We start from the raw sequence: 15349 nt of genomic DNA on the forward strand, positions 1-15349 counted from the left end.
AAAGGCTTGTAACATGGTTGTCAAATGAGAAAGGCTCGAGGCTCAACGAGGTTGACTAGGGATCACAACATTGGTAGGCAATAGAAAACTCAAACGGGCCAAGGAAAGCCAACAATCACTTCTCAAGCCAAGCAAAACTTAGGATTTCGCCTTGAAACACATTTGGGGCAAGTTCTAGACCTTTAGCACGGGTACTTGAACTAGTAACAAAGCATCTAACCTCTCACGCAATCGGATTGTTAACAAGGACAGAGTCGAGGGCCCACAACGACCATGTTCCAGTTTAAAAATCACTATGGTTCAATTAAACCACTCGATGGTCGCCAAAGTCAACTCAAGAGTCGCAAAGTCACTAATTAGAGCTATTTCTTTCAGAAATCTTGTTTTTAACCATAAGTACATAGTTAAGTGTATTGGTACTAATTGAAGCATGTTTGACTCTTCGAGCATGAATCAATTAGGTCTTTTTATTCATTACCACTACTATTATTACCTAAACACAAAAAACGGACTCATTCCATTAAGAAGGTTATCACGACATCCATCGTTGGGACAAGTCACATGGTTTACACAACAACTACCTTTGGAAAGAACCTTGGCATTAAGAAAACCAAAGTCTTATTGTCTACTAAAACATAAAAATGAGCTAATAAAACAAACAAAGAAGCTACTAACTCAAACTACGAACTAATAACGGAACCAAAAATAAAGAGGCTAATTAAACAAAAACTACTGAATATACATAATGAGAGAAAAAGAGAGAATATATACAAAATAAGAAATAGAAAGAAAATAATATCAAGTTATTACAGGCCAATTGTCTCAGAAAGTAGCAAGTAAGATCAAATAAACTCCACCCCCGAATAAAGATAATAATTGTCCCCAATGCTTAACAAAATAAAAGTAAAAGAGGGGAAAGAGTGAAGAAAACTCTCTATGGCTCCTTGGACATCTCTGTGTCCACAACAATGTCACCGCCCTCAGTCCCATCCAACTAGATCTCATCATCCTCAACTATGGGAGTGACTGGGTTGGTGAACATCTAACGCGTTGCCTCGGCAGTGTCGGCAGCAGAGTCTGGCTCCCCAGACTGGCCAACTGGTGCCACCGGAGTTGATGGTGCTGCAGGATTTGGGTCTGAAGGGTGTGGGTCAATCAGCATGTCAAAAAGGATATCTACGGCTGCAGCAAGCTTGGTCACCTGCCTCCGGAGCTTTTCCACCGACTTCTTACTGGCCTGGGACTTTCTCATCTTCTTTACTTATTTGACCAGCTCTTCGATCACTGACCCGTGCTGTACCAAGGTAGCTATGATAGTGTTCTGGTTCTCTAGGATCTTCTTCAATGTCTCCTCAACTGTCGGGGGAATATGAGGTGCCTGAACTGAAGGCTATGCTTCAATAGTACTGGATAAGTCAGACAGCTTTACAGTGGCTGTTTGTATCCAGTTGTTGAGGCTCGCCAATGTCCGGGAGACTCGCAGCGCAGAAAATGGGATAGTAGGCATGTGCACCGGCTTCAAAGCCGATGTGGAACCTGTGAGAGGAACTGCAGTAGGAACTTAAGATGATGGTGGAGGCATAGCTGAGACACTAGGGGAAGGCTCGGCCGAAGTGGATGGAACATCAACTGCCTCCACAACTATCGTCGCTGGCTTATCAGACTGGTCTGTGGTGGTAGATGGCTGACCTTTTCTCTTAGGGTTGTTCGCATCCATCAGTGAGTACCATGAGAAAGGCTTCTTCGTCCGCACCTTTATATCAAAATCCCTTGGATCTACCCTCGCATCCGTGAAATACTCTGTAATAGTGTTGGGATACCGGTAGGATGAGTCATCTTGCCGAGCAATCATCGAGATGTTGGCCGACATCACGGCACCCACATTGATAGGGTACCCAGCCATGATAGAAGCAACTAGAACTGCCCGAGGAATTGGGAGATAGGTCTCATTCTGGCTCGGGTCCAGTCTGCCGCAGACAAAGGTTTGCCACCCCTTTGCCTCAAATCTCAGAGTGCTCCTGTGAATAGGAACCCCTGTTGTGATCCATGGCGGTAGCGGCCCAGGAGCTGCTAGAATCTCTGCTAACCAAGGTCGGGCTTCATCTCCCATTGCATACTTCTTTAAGTATTCCTTCGGCTCGATATCTTCGAAAACCAAGTACGTGTTGAGAGTATTTTGACCAAATCTCACTTTAAGGTTACGCATTTTGGTTACCTTTGTCCCCTTCTTGATATGCGCCACATTGGCGTAGAATTCCCGGACAAGATATTCTTTGGAATCCACCACACTTTGGGTGAATCACATCCATCCCTTGCGTTACTTGAACTGTCTCAGCATTGCCGGGTTATATTTCTCTAGATTATTCAACTGAAACTGCTGCTCAAGAGTAAACGGCCTCACTGGCCACCATTGACGGAAGCTGGTGAAGGCGGCCAAGCTGACAAACCGATCCTCCCAAACCTCTTTCTTCTTCATCATTTCAATATCGGCAACTGTAGCATCTCCCCCTCTGCCATCATCAGGGATGTCTTGAACTGATGTATCTGGTTCCTCATGGATAGGTGTAGTGGATGGCTCAGAATCCTGACTAGCACTTTCGAAACCCTCGGAAGTGCTGTGTGATGATGACAGCTCGTCCCTCAGTTGAAATCTCCTTGACGGCCTGGACTGTACTGCCGGTTATTTCTGAACAGAGGCTGAGTCGCCCTATGATACGTCCCTAGACGAGGCGTATGAACTCGTCTCAGATAGATCTACACCTCTCCATCTCCCGGCTGTTGGTTTCTTTGTGATTGTTCTTTGTTGGCCGAGGGGTAAGGCACTCTTGCATCGACCCCTAGAAGGTTCACTCCTCCCTTTAGCAGTATCACCTCTGCCTCTCGATTGAACCATTATTTGTATAAAATAGAAGCAGTTGTTAGTGGCAATTCAATGTTCAATCGGACACAAGAGATGAATAAGCAAACACCAGAAAACACAGTGAAGGTCACAATTAAATCATGCTTGCAGAATGAGGATCTGTGGTCCGCATATTTGTTTTTGCAGCCGCAGATGAGGCCTTGCAGGCCACACAATTATTTCTTGCAGCCGCAGATGTGAAGTGTGGTCAGCACATTTTTTCTTGCGGTTGTAACTCAGAAACCAAAAACATGCCAACTCTCTGATGACATAGAATTGGTGGATGTGCGGCCGCAACATGTTTTCTACGGTGCACGCATTTTTCCTTGCGGCCGTATATTTGAGTCACAAATTAATGAACTCTCTGATGACAGGACAAGGGCAGTTCTGCGGCCGCAATGGGATTTCTGCAGTCCGCACAATTTTCTTGCGGCCGCAGACCCATTCTTTCCTAAAGTTGCCCTAGACTCAACTTCTGCGGACCGCACAATTTCAAGTGCGGCCTCATAATTCAAAAGAATTATGAACCGTTCATTACTTCTATCTAGGGCTTGCAATTCTTATGCAAATTTTGACATGGTAACATCATACAAGCACGAAAATACATTGACCCGTTCCCCATAGAGCATGTACTAGTTGACCCACTACAGATATAGCCCCACATGAATGAACGCTTTAGTTCTACTAACAAATGGCCTAAAACTAATTAAAAAGCTATAAATGATACTAAAAAAATGCAAAAATATAACAATGAATTTAGGCATACCAGATATGAATGAGTGCAAGGAATGAGTGATCACAATTGTTGGGTGTGCGGGTAGATGATTTACCAAGAGACTTCAATTTAGTGCTAGTTTTGTGCTTAGAGAGGGAAAAGTGTAACATGATCCCTATCCCTCTATGTATACTGATGGTGTTCTAAGGGAAAGATGAGCGAGTGTGGCCGCAGAATTTCAGTTGCGGTCCACACTCTGTTACCTGGTGAGCTTAAACCATCATTTTGTCTACGGTCCGCAGAATTTTGTGTTCGACCGTAGATCCCTTGTTACGGCCGCAAATTTCCTGTTGCGGCCACAGATCTATCATTTTTCTGACAGACCAACTTTAGAGAGTTGGCATTTTCTACCTTCCATTTGTGCGGCCGCAGAGCACTTTTGCTACAGCATTCCAAATTGTGAGGTCCGCACAAATCAATTCCAGTTCACATTTTTTTAAATACTTAACTGCATATGTGTCCACAATTCCTATAAGGCACACTCATTCCTGTAGCACACTTCAAATAAAGTTAGCACAAAAATAACACCTAACTACAAAAGAAGAAAAGAAAATAAAAAGAAACATGGGTTGCCTCCCAAGAAGCGCATGATTTAACGTTGCGGCACGATGCATAATACCATCAATTGAAATGAATGACCGCCACGACGTGACCATCTCCAACTTTTCCCAAATAGTGCTTCACTCGGTGGCTATGGACTTGGAATACTTCATTGTTTTTGTTCTTCAAATCCAATACACCAAAAGGTGTCACACCCACAATTTCAAAAGGGCCACTCCATTTAAACTTCAACTTCCAGGGGAACATCCTCAACCGTGAGTTAAACAACAACACAAGATCGCACACCTTGAACTCTTTGTTCCAAATATATTTGTCATGAAGATATTTAATATTTGCTTTGTAGAAGGACGAACTTGCATAAGCATGGTACCGGAACTCATCCAATTCATTCAAATGTGCAACCCTCAAGTTAGCGGCTACATCCCAATCAAGATTCAACTTCTTTAGAGCTCACATGGCTTTGTGCTCAAGTTCCACTGGAAGATGACAAGCTTTGCCGAACACCAACCGGTATGGCAATATTCCAATAGGTGTTTTGTAAGCTGTCCGCTAGGCCCATAATGCATCATCAAGCTTCTTGGACAAATACGTCCGGTTAGCATTCACTATTTTGGACAAAATACTCTTTATCTCCTGGTTGAATACTTTCACTTGACCGCTAGCTTGTGGATGATAAGGAGTTGTGACTTTATGAGTAACACCATACTTGCTAAGTAAAGTGTCGAAAGCCTTGTTGCAAAAATGTGACCCCCGTCGCTTATAATAGCCCGCGGAGTACCTTGTGAAAATATTCTTTTTCAAGAATGCCACCACACTTCCCGCCTCATTGTTGGGTAAAGCAACGGCCTCAACCCATTTAGACACAAAATTAACCGCGACCAATATATAGGTGTTTCCACAAGAACTCACAAAAGGACCCATGAAGTCAATACCCCACACATCAAAAATATCAATCTCCAAAATGGTAGTGAGAGACATTTCATTTTTTTTTGAGATTCCACCGGCCCGTTGACATTCATCGCATCTTTTCACTATCTCACTAGCATCCTTATAAAGAGTGGGCCAATAGAAACCGTAACTTAGGACTTTTGCCGCCGTTCTTGCTCCACCATGATGGCCACCATATGGCAAAGAATGACAAGCCCCAAGAATTTCATATTGCTCTTCTTCCAGTACACATATTCTAATCACCCCATCTGTACAAATCAGAAAAAGGTATGGTTTATCCCAATAATAATCTTGACAATCTCATTTGAGCTTCTTCTTTTGGTTTGAAGAGAACTCATCCGGGATGATACCACACACAAGGAAATTTACTAGATCCGCGAACCATGGCGACTTCTTCATTGAAATGGCCAAGAGTTGCTCATCGGGGAAGGAGTCATTGATTTCAAGGCCATCATGCGACCTCCCCTCCTCCTCCAAACGAGACAAGTGGTCCGCCACTTGATTTTCACTCCTTTTTTTTAATCTTGGATGTCAATATCAAATTCTTGCAACAAAAGCACACATCTCATCAATCGAGCTTTGGAATCTTTCTTGCTCATTAGATAAAGAAGTGTCGCATTATCCGTGTGGATAATGACTTTCGCACCTATCAAGTATGGGCGAAACTTCTCAATTGCAAACACAATGGCAAGGAGCTCTTTCTCCGTATCGGTATAGTTGACTTAGGCACCATTAATGGTCTTACTAGCATAGTAGACCGTATGAAAAAATCTTATTGATGCATTGCCCCAAAACAGCCCCAACCGCTACGTCACTTGCATCACACATGAGTTCAAAAAGAACACTCCAATTTGGAGCTGTGATGATGGGAGTAGTTGTCAACTTGAACTTTAACAGTTCAAAGGCTCTCATGCAATCATCATCGAAGTTAAACTTAGCATCTTTCTCAAGAAGCTTGCACAATAGGTTCACCACCTTAGAGAAATCTTTGATGAAGTGCCGGTAAAACCCCGCGTGGCCTAAGAAACTGTGCACACCTTTCACCGAAGTTGGAGGTGGAAGTTTAGAAATCACCTCAATCTTTGACTTGTCAACTTCAATTCCATTCTTTGAGATTTTGTGTCCAAGGACAATGCCTTCCTCGACCATGAAATAGCACTTCTCCCAATTGAGCATCAAATTTGTTTCTTCACATCTTGCCAACACTTTATCTAAATTCACAAGACAATCATCAAAAGAATCTCCAACTACCGAGAAGTCATCCATGAAAACTTCAAGGTAGTCCTCCACCATGTCCGTGAAGATAGCCATCATACACCTTTGAAAAGTCGGCGGTGCATTACACAAACCAAATGACATCCGCTTGAAGGCGAAAGTACCATAAAGACATATAAAGGTTGTTTTCTGTTGATCCTCCGGAGCAATAAGGATTTGGTTGTAGCCCGAATACCCATCAAGAAAGCAATAGAAAGCACGTCCGGCCAACCTATCAAGCATTTGGTCTAAGAAGGGAAGTAGAAAATAATTCTTCCTTGTGACTTTGTTGAGCTTGCGATAGTCCATACACACTCTCCAATCGCTCACCGTTCTTGTAGGAATCAACTCATTCTTTTCATTGGTGACCACTGTCATGTCCCCTTCTTTGGGACACATTGAACCGGAGAAGTCCATGAACTATCGGAAATGGGATAGATAACCCTGGAATCCAACCACTTGATAATCTTCTTTTTGACAACTTCTTGCATAGCCTCATTGAGTCTCCTTTGATGTTCAATAAATGGTTTGATGCCTTCCTCCAAGTTGATCTTATGCATGCAAAATGCGGGGCTTATCCCACGAATATCCGCCAATGTCCACCCAATAGCCTTATTCCTCTTTTGTAGCACCGCCAATGTAGAATCTATCTGCACGTTAGTCAAACAAGAGGAAAGAATAATCGGTAAAGTAGAACAAGGGCCAAAAAATTCATACCGAAGATGTGGAGGCGGTGGCTTCAATTCCATGGCAGGAGGCTCTTCAATGGAAGGCTTTGTAGGAGGAGTTTTCCTATTTTCAAGATCCAAAGATAGTTTTTGGGGTGCGTATTTGTACGACCCTATTCCTTGCAAAGAGTTCACACATTCCATGAAGCCATCCATCACGTCATCATCAAAGTTGAGCAAGACGGCCTCTAACATATCACCAACATTGATTGTGGCACTTGTATCATCAACAATAATATCGGTCATAAAGTCCACAAAAGAACACACATCGTTGCTATTTGGTTGCCGCATGGACTTGCACACATGGAATACCACTTTTTCATCACCCACCCGGAAGGTGAGTTCTCCGGCTTCAACATCACAAAGAGCCTTTCCCGTAGCAGGGAAAGGTCTTCCAAGAATAATGGGCACCTCATAATCAACTTCACAATCTGGAATGACAAAATCTGCCGGAAGAATGAATTTATCAACACGAATCAATACATCTTCAATCACTCCCAAAGGTCTCTTCATGGTCCGATCGGCTATTTTTTTAATCTCATAGAGATGGGTCTTGGTTGCCCAATTTCCAAGGTCTTGAAAATCGAATAGGGCATCAAATTGATACTCGCCCAAAGATCACAAAGAGTTTTAGCAAACTCGGCACTTCCAATTGTACAAGGAATTGTGAAAGCACTGGGATCTTCCAACTTAGGAGCCATTGAATGCACAATTTCACGCACTTGATAAGTGACTTTGATAGTTTCAAAATTCATTGACCGCTTCTTCGTTACGAGATTCTTCATAAACTTCGCATAACCGGGCATTTGTTCCAAAGTTTCAACTAATGTCAGATTGATTGAAAGACTCTTCATCATTTGAATGAACTTTTTGAATTGGTTCTCACCATTTTGTTTGGCAAGTCTTTGAGGGTATTGAGGTGGAGGCTTAGGAACTGGTGCCTTAGCCTTTTGCACTACCGGCTCCAGTATGTCAATAATGTGATCCCTAGATGGGTTCACCTCCTCTTGAGTCTCTTCCACACTGTCATCAATATCAATCCGAACTTCATTAGTTGATTGCACCACATTGTTCAAGACCTCTTCTTCTTGTACCACTTGCTCATCATCCAAAAATTGCTTTTGACTTGAGGTGGGTGCATTCCCACCTCTTCCACTTCTTGTAGTAACGGTCATGGCATACCCCGTATTGTTTCCACCCTTTGGGTTTACCACCGGGTCACTTGGTAGTGCCCCCTTAGGACGGGAATTAAGAGCTTGAGAGATTTGCCCCATTTGAACTTCTAAGTTGCTGATCGATGTGTTGTGTGAGGCAAGTTGGGCATCCAAATCGGCATTCTTTTCCATCATTTGCTTGAACATGTTCTCAATACGCCCCATCTCATTGTTTGAAGAACTTTGGCTATGGGAAGGATAAGGAGGTGGGTTGCTCGGTTGTTGATACATCGGGGGCCTTTGAAAACCCGACCCCTGATTACATTGATTATGGTTCCATCCTCCTTAATTGTTACCCCCCCTCCCCCCAAATTTCCTTGATTATTTCCACTCTAATTTCCTTGATTGTTGTTGTTATGTCAGTTGCCTTGATTGTTTTGAGGTCGCCATTGTTATTAGTTTGGGCCTTGGAAGTTATTTCGTTGCCCTTGGAAATTGTTCACATATTTCACCTCCTCTTCTTGGTCATTGTAAGAATTATCTTGATCAAAACTACTATCCTCTTGCACAAAATTATCCACTCGATGTTGCACTTGTGGACCCGTTGTTTTTCTTTTGTTTAGCATCATGTTCACTCACTCCATGGCATTGACTTGCTTAGGATTTTGCACTTGTTGAAGTTGAGCCTTTTCTAGTTGATTCATAGTGGTAGTCAATTCGGCAATGGCTTGCCCATGGTCATGCAACTCTTTGTGAAGGTGGATCAAGTTGGGATCAGCATTGCCAAGCCGATGATATTTCTGCCATTTCATCTAAAATCTCACACGCCTCCGCATAAGGCGTAGTCATGAAGTTCCCACCAGCAAGTTAATTCACTACACATTGGTTGGTTGTTTTGATCCCACGATAGAAAGTTTGTTGAATTATATTCTCCTTCATATCATTGTTGGGACATTCCTTAATCATTGTTCTATATCGTTCCCATATTTTGTGTAGTGGTTCATTTGTCTCTTGCTTGAATGCCAAAATCTCATCCCGAAGTGTAGCCATGTGCCCCAGAGAGAAGAACTTAGAAATAAACTTTTCTGCCAACTCATCCTAAGTGTGAATGGAATGGTTCGGCAAATGTTCCAATCAATCTAAAACTTTTCCCGGTAGAGAGAAGGGAAAAAGCCTTAGCCTCAATAAATCCTCGGAAACATTTGTTTGTTTGCTCCCCCAACAAGTATCCACAAACCCCTTCAAATGTTTGTATGCATTTTGACTTGGAGCACCAGTGAAGAAACCTCGTTGCTCTAGCAAAGTGTGCATCACATTGGTAATTTGAAAGTTGCCCGCCCTAATACAGGGAGGGACTATTACACTTGCATACCCTTTATTGGGTAACACCCGGTGTGGAGCCGCTCGTGCTAGAGGTGGGGGTGGAACGGGCACATTGTCACGAGGCACTCGGCCTTTTCTATTGGCTTGAGGTTCAAGAGGAACCTCATCCACTTGGTCATCCTCAACGTCTAAATCCCCCAAAGCAATATTTTTGAGCTCATTATTTACCATGGTTGTACCTACGATTTCTTAAACAAGTTAGTAACACGGAGGGAAAAGAAGATACTCCAAAAACATACCCAAATATATAGCTAACACCATGTTTAACTCCCTGGCAACGGCGCCAAAAATTGATCACGTCTAAATACACACATCAATAGAGCTATGTAATGGTCGTTTGCAATAATAAAACTCAACTAAGAGTCGGGGTCGAATCCAAATGGAGCTAAAATGGGAGTTAGGGGTATATATTTCAATGTAAGTGATTGAATTATCTAGATTGCACTTCCATACAAAGATTTATTTTCTATTTCTAATTTTACTCTAAGGATTGAAAAATAAAGAAAGAAGATGAGCAATAATTATTTTTTGAGGTTTTCCCAAATTGATAAAAAGCCTAGGTCTGTGACTATTACCTAGGTGTTCGCCTTATGGGATAAAGACTTTAATGCTTGTTTTATTGATTGGGGTGTATTATAGCTATCAACTCTAAATTACCCACTCAATACATCTCGGTCGGAGAGTGGTTTTGCCCAATTTGGCTTTCTCGAGACCAAATGGTTATTCACACAAAATAGTTAATAAATGCTCAAGTCGGGATATTACTATCTCTAGGTTGAACTCTTTAATTGGGTTAATCAATATCTTGATTGACCCAATTCCTTGTTAGCTAAGTTATCCTAGACTAGGTCTCTCTTTCTCAAGAAGAAACTAAAGTCAAATAGGCATGAACTAATATTTGCAACCATTAATTTCACAATTAAAGCATGAACTAAGCTAAATAATAAACATCAAATCATAAACAAGCACTAAATTAGATACCCATAAGGTTTACACACTAGGGTTGGGTCACAACCCCAGTAAAAATCTAGCTACTCATACTTGGGTTTGAAGAAAATAGAGAAGAAAGACTAATTAAACTCATAATTAAAGCTTAAAATGATTAAATCTATTGTAAAATACACCAAAATAAAGTAAGCTTCCAAAAATGGCAAAGAAAAAGGGCTACAGTAATTGCAGAGGTTTAAACTCGACCTAATTTTGTGAAACACGTTTGTTTATACAAGGCTGAAAATCTCAGACAAAAATGCCCATCGGGGGATTCTGCGGCCGCACAATTCCATGTGCGGTCCGCAGATTTCTTCATTTGGCAGGAGCTGAATTTCTTGCCACACAATTCTGAACTGCAGCCGCGAGGCAACTTTTCTGCGGTCCGCAGATTTCCACAAATGCCGGCATATTTTTCCTTCTTTGTTTGCAGCCGCAGATGGAATTTTGATGTCCGTAATTTCTTCTACAATCGCAGAATTCCTTCTGCAGACTGCACATTGTGTGCTTCTATGCCCTTTATTGCCTTGTGCTTAAACTGCTCCTTTTTAGCCGGATTTCATCTCGGGAGTCCAACTTCCAGCATTCCTGTAATTTTGCACAATTTCATTAGTTTCGAAATTATAATTTAATGCTTTTAGATTAAAACAAAATCTAAAAGCCGCTAATAAGTAGTCAAAGCCCCACTTATCATCAAGTTATTGTAAAACTCATCGACAACCTTCTAATAGACAAGTATAAAGACCCAAAAATAATATACACTCCTAATGACATAATTGGAGACATGAACAAGCAGTATGGTCTTCAAATGATATATATGCAAGCATGAAGATCGAAGGAATATGCAGTTCAACTAGTGATAGGGAACCCGAGCGAATCATATAAAAAGTTGCCAAGCTACTTTTATATGCTGGTTCTTACAAATCCTATGTCGGTGGTAAGTTTGAAAAAAATAGAGGAAGACCTGTTCATGTATGCTGTCGTTGCACTATATCCGTCTATAAAAGGATGGCAGTATTGCAAACCGCTTGTTGTTGTAGATGGAACCTTTCTTAAATCGACATACAGAGGAACATTATTGATAGCATCCACACAAGATCCGGCAGGTAAAAATAAGAATAATAATATTATATATATATATATATATATATATATATATATATATATATATATATATATATATATTTCATGTATATACTCACATATGTTTATATGATTCAATTTATTAGGTAGTATCCTACCACTCGCATATGCCATAATAGATTCAGAGGATAATGCTTCCTGGTAGTGATTTTTTGCAAGGTTCAAGGATGCATTTGGGGAAAGGGAGGGAATGTGCATAGTATCGGACAAGCATGAAGGCATTGAAAATGCAGCGACAACATTGTATCAACAAATACCTTACTGTGTCTGCATATGGCATCTATGGAATAATGTAAAAAAATAATTACAAGAAGAACCATTTGCAACTCAAAAATATATTTTTTGCTATGGCCAAAGCATATACAATTGAGAAGTTTGATTACCATATGGCAGAGGTAGAGAGAATTGATAAGAGGTTCAAAGATCACTTGTCACGACCCAAAATTCAATCACAGGCGTCGTGATGGCACATAGTCTCTAAAACTAGGTAAGCCGATTTCTATTACATTTCGAAGCCATTTGTTTTTGAATTTGAATTAAATAGATAAACAAAATCAACAGCAGAACAAATATGAATATAACAACCTCCCAAGAGTGGTAGTACTAAGTCACGAACTCTAACTGAATACATGAAATAATCTCAAGGATCGAGTACTCAATACTGTTTGATTAATAATTAACAGTACAATAAAATGAAAAGACTCTAGGGGACTGCAACGACCAAGCAGCTCTACCTTGAATCCTTGTGATCACACTCTAACTCTGTCCGAATTCTATATCTCCAATACCTGGCTCTGCACAAAAATATACAGAAGTGTAGTATGAGTACACCACGGTCGGTACCCAGTAAGTATCAAGACTAACCTCAGTGGAGTAGAGACGAGGTACAGTCAAGACACTCACTAGTCAAATAACCTGTGCAATATAGCAGTATACAATAGTACTGAAAAATAACAAACTCAACCAGTGATATAACAACAAGGCACAAGAACGTCATAATTATTGCTCAGGCGAATAAGGAACACAAGTACAATCAATAAGTCAAGTCCTTCAAATATAAATCCTTCACATATTATTCTTTAAGATAAATATCTTTCGAATATACTTCTTTTGAATAATTATCTTTCGAATATACTTCTTTCAAATAAATATATTTTCAAGTAAAAATCACTATGTGACATCTCATTTCACAATCATAAAAATTACGGGTCTCAGCCCACTTTCATATTTTCTACGGCACCTCGTGCCCATATTTCTATCACCATCACACGGACAACTCACGTGTTAATAATAAAATTATTTTTTTTTCTCGTCACCTCATGCCCATATTATTTTCATAACTGCACGAACAACTCACGTACCAAAATATCAATGTATATAAGATCCGCAGGATCAATTTATTTTCAATAAAGTAAGGTCAAAATCTTTAAATCAAGTAAGAAATCAACAAAAAGATAAGTTTATTTTAGAAATCGTTTGAGTGAGAAAAAATGTCATTTCCATTAAAATAAAGCATTAAATAAACTACTGATTTGGATATAAAATTTATTAAATTAAACATACTAGAAATTTTCTTTTATTTAAAACAACTCAATCATCAAAACAAATACAACCCAAAAATACAAATCCTCAAAGTCTCGTACAAAAAAGTCAAGGTCAAAACAATACATCAAGAAATACAAAACACTTAATATTAAGTCAAATAATACATCACAGGAAACACAAAAATTTATAAATTACGGAAAAACAAAATAACCAAAGGCAGAGAAATATCAAAAAGGGCTCTCCCGAGGTACCGCCTCGTAGTCCCAAATCATAAATAAATTCACTATCTTTCCTTATATCACAGTGGGAGCCTTCACATATTATTCTTTAAAAATTATTTTTTTCCGAAATAGCATCCCGCGTTTTAGCCACCCTTATCACACCGCATGACTTCTAGTAGTTCCCCTACTAGCCACGCATTTCAAGCCACCCTTATCTCACCGCATGCGTTTCAACACCCTGACCTTATATCACCGCATGACTTCTAGTAGTTCCCCTACTAGCCATGCATTTCAAGCCACCCTTATCTCACCGCATGCGTATCAATATCACAATATTTCACAAATCACACCTCAAGTGCCCAAATATCACAGCATAATACAACTTACACCTCAAGTGCTCACATATCACAACATATCACAAATTGCATATCAAGTGCTCAAATCTTACAACATATCACAAATTGCACATCAAGTGCTCAAATCTTACAACATATCACAAATTGCACATCAAGTGCTCAAATATTATAACTTGCCACAGAAATCAACAACACATTATTTTTCCACAATAAGGAGCCACAACTCGATCATAATGTGTACAACATCTTAACAAAATATTCGGGAGTGAATAACTCAACCGGATAATATTTCACAATTTGGTACTTTGCCTCAATATGATTCACGGCCTTTATAATTCAATACCAAATTTTTCAATAACGTGAACTGAAAAGTAATTCATCAAAGAACAACACCTCTTTTAAATCACAACTTCAGAAAATAAATAGATTTATTCATCTTATTAACTAAAATTTCCATTTAAATTATCTGTAGGTAAAATCAATAATGAAAGTATTTTCCATAAAAATGGCAAATCAAACAAACACAGAGTTCACGTAAAAGTCCTGTGAAAATCACACCAAATTATCGTATAAAAACAACCTCGGCAAACAAGGAACGAGGCATGACAATAAGGGATTTAATAAATTACAACAATTTTCCAACTTAATATTTAAGGGTGTCTACGAATTTCAACCGATATAATTTGCACGTAGAAACCAAGTACGTACTCGTCATCTAGTGTACATGGTTTTCAATTACACAATTTTCACATAAGACTCAATTCCTAAGGGGTAATTCCCCCACTCGAGGTTAGGCAAGATACTTACCTTATTGAAGTTATGCCGATATTCCAAAATAGCTTTCTCAAGTGAATTGACCTCCGGACGGCTCCAATCTTTCTTGAGCCTTCCTTACATTACTACGAATTTCCGGAAATCCTAGAAACTTCAATCTATTTAGAAACATAACAAAAGTGAACCATAATTAGGAAGATTTTCATGGTTTCAGCTCATTTGAGAATTTTATCAAACACTAGGTGTGCAAATTTGGTTACAAGGTTCTTCTACAAGATTTTCTTCATTCCACAACCCAATCTTTATATATTTGATCTGAACAATCTTTCCACAAACCTTATTGGTACAATCATATATATATATAATACTCTTACACTCAAGAATCATACTCCCGATCACCAATCTTTTACTCCAAACTCGAAATTGAAGACTAGGGGTTGAATCTTACCTCTTTGATGAAGATTTTGTGATTAGCTTCCTTGATTCTTGAAGATTGGATGATTAGAATGTTAGGTTCCCTCCTTCTCTCACTAAAATGCTCTTACCTTTCTCTAAAACCCTCAGAAAAACACTCTAAAATAAGCCCCAAAGCCTATTTATCAAAATAGGATCGGGTTATGA

This window comes from Nicotiana tomentosiformis, chromosome 2, assembly GCF_000390325.3.
Source record: "Nicotiana tomentosiformis chromosome 2, ASM39032v3, whole genome shotgun sequence".
Lineage (NCBI taxonomy): Eukaryota > Viridiplantae > Streptophyta > Magnoliopsida > Solanales > Solanaceae > Nicotiana > Nicotiana tomentosiformis.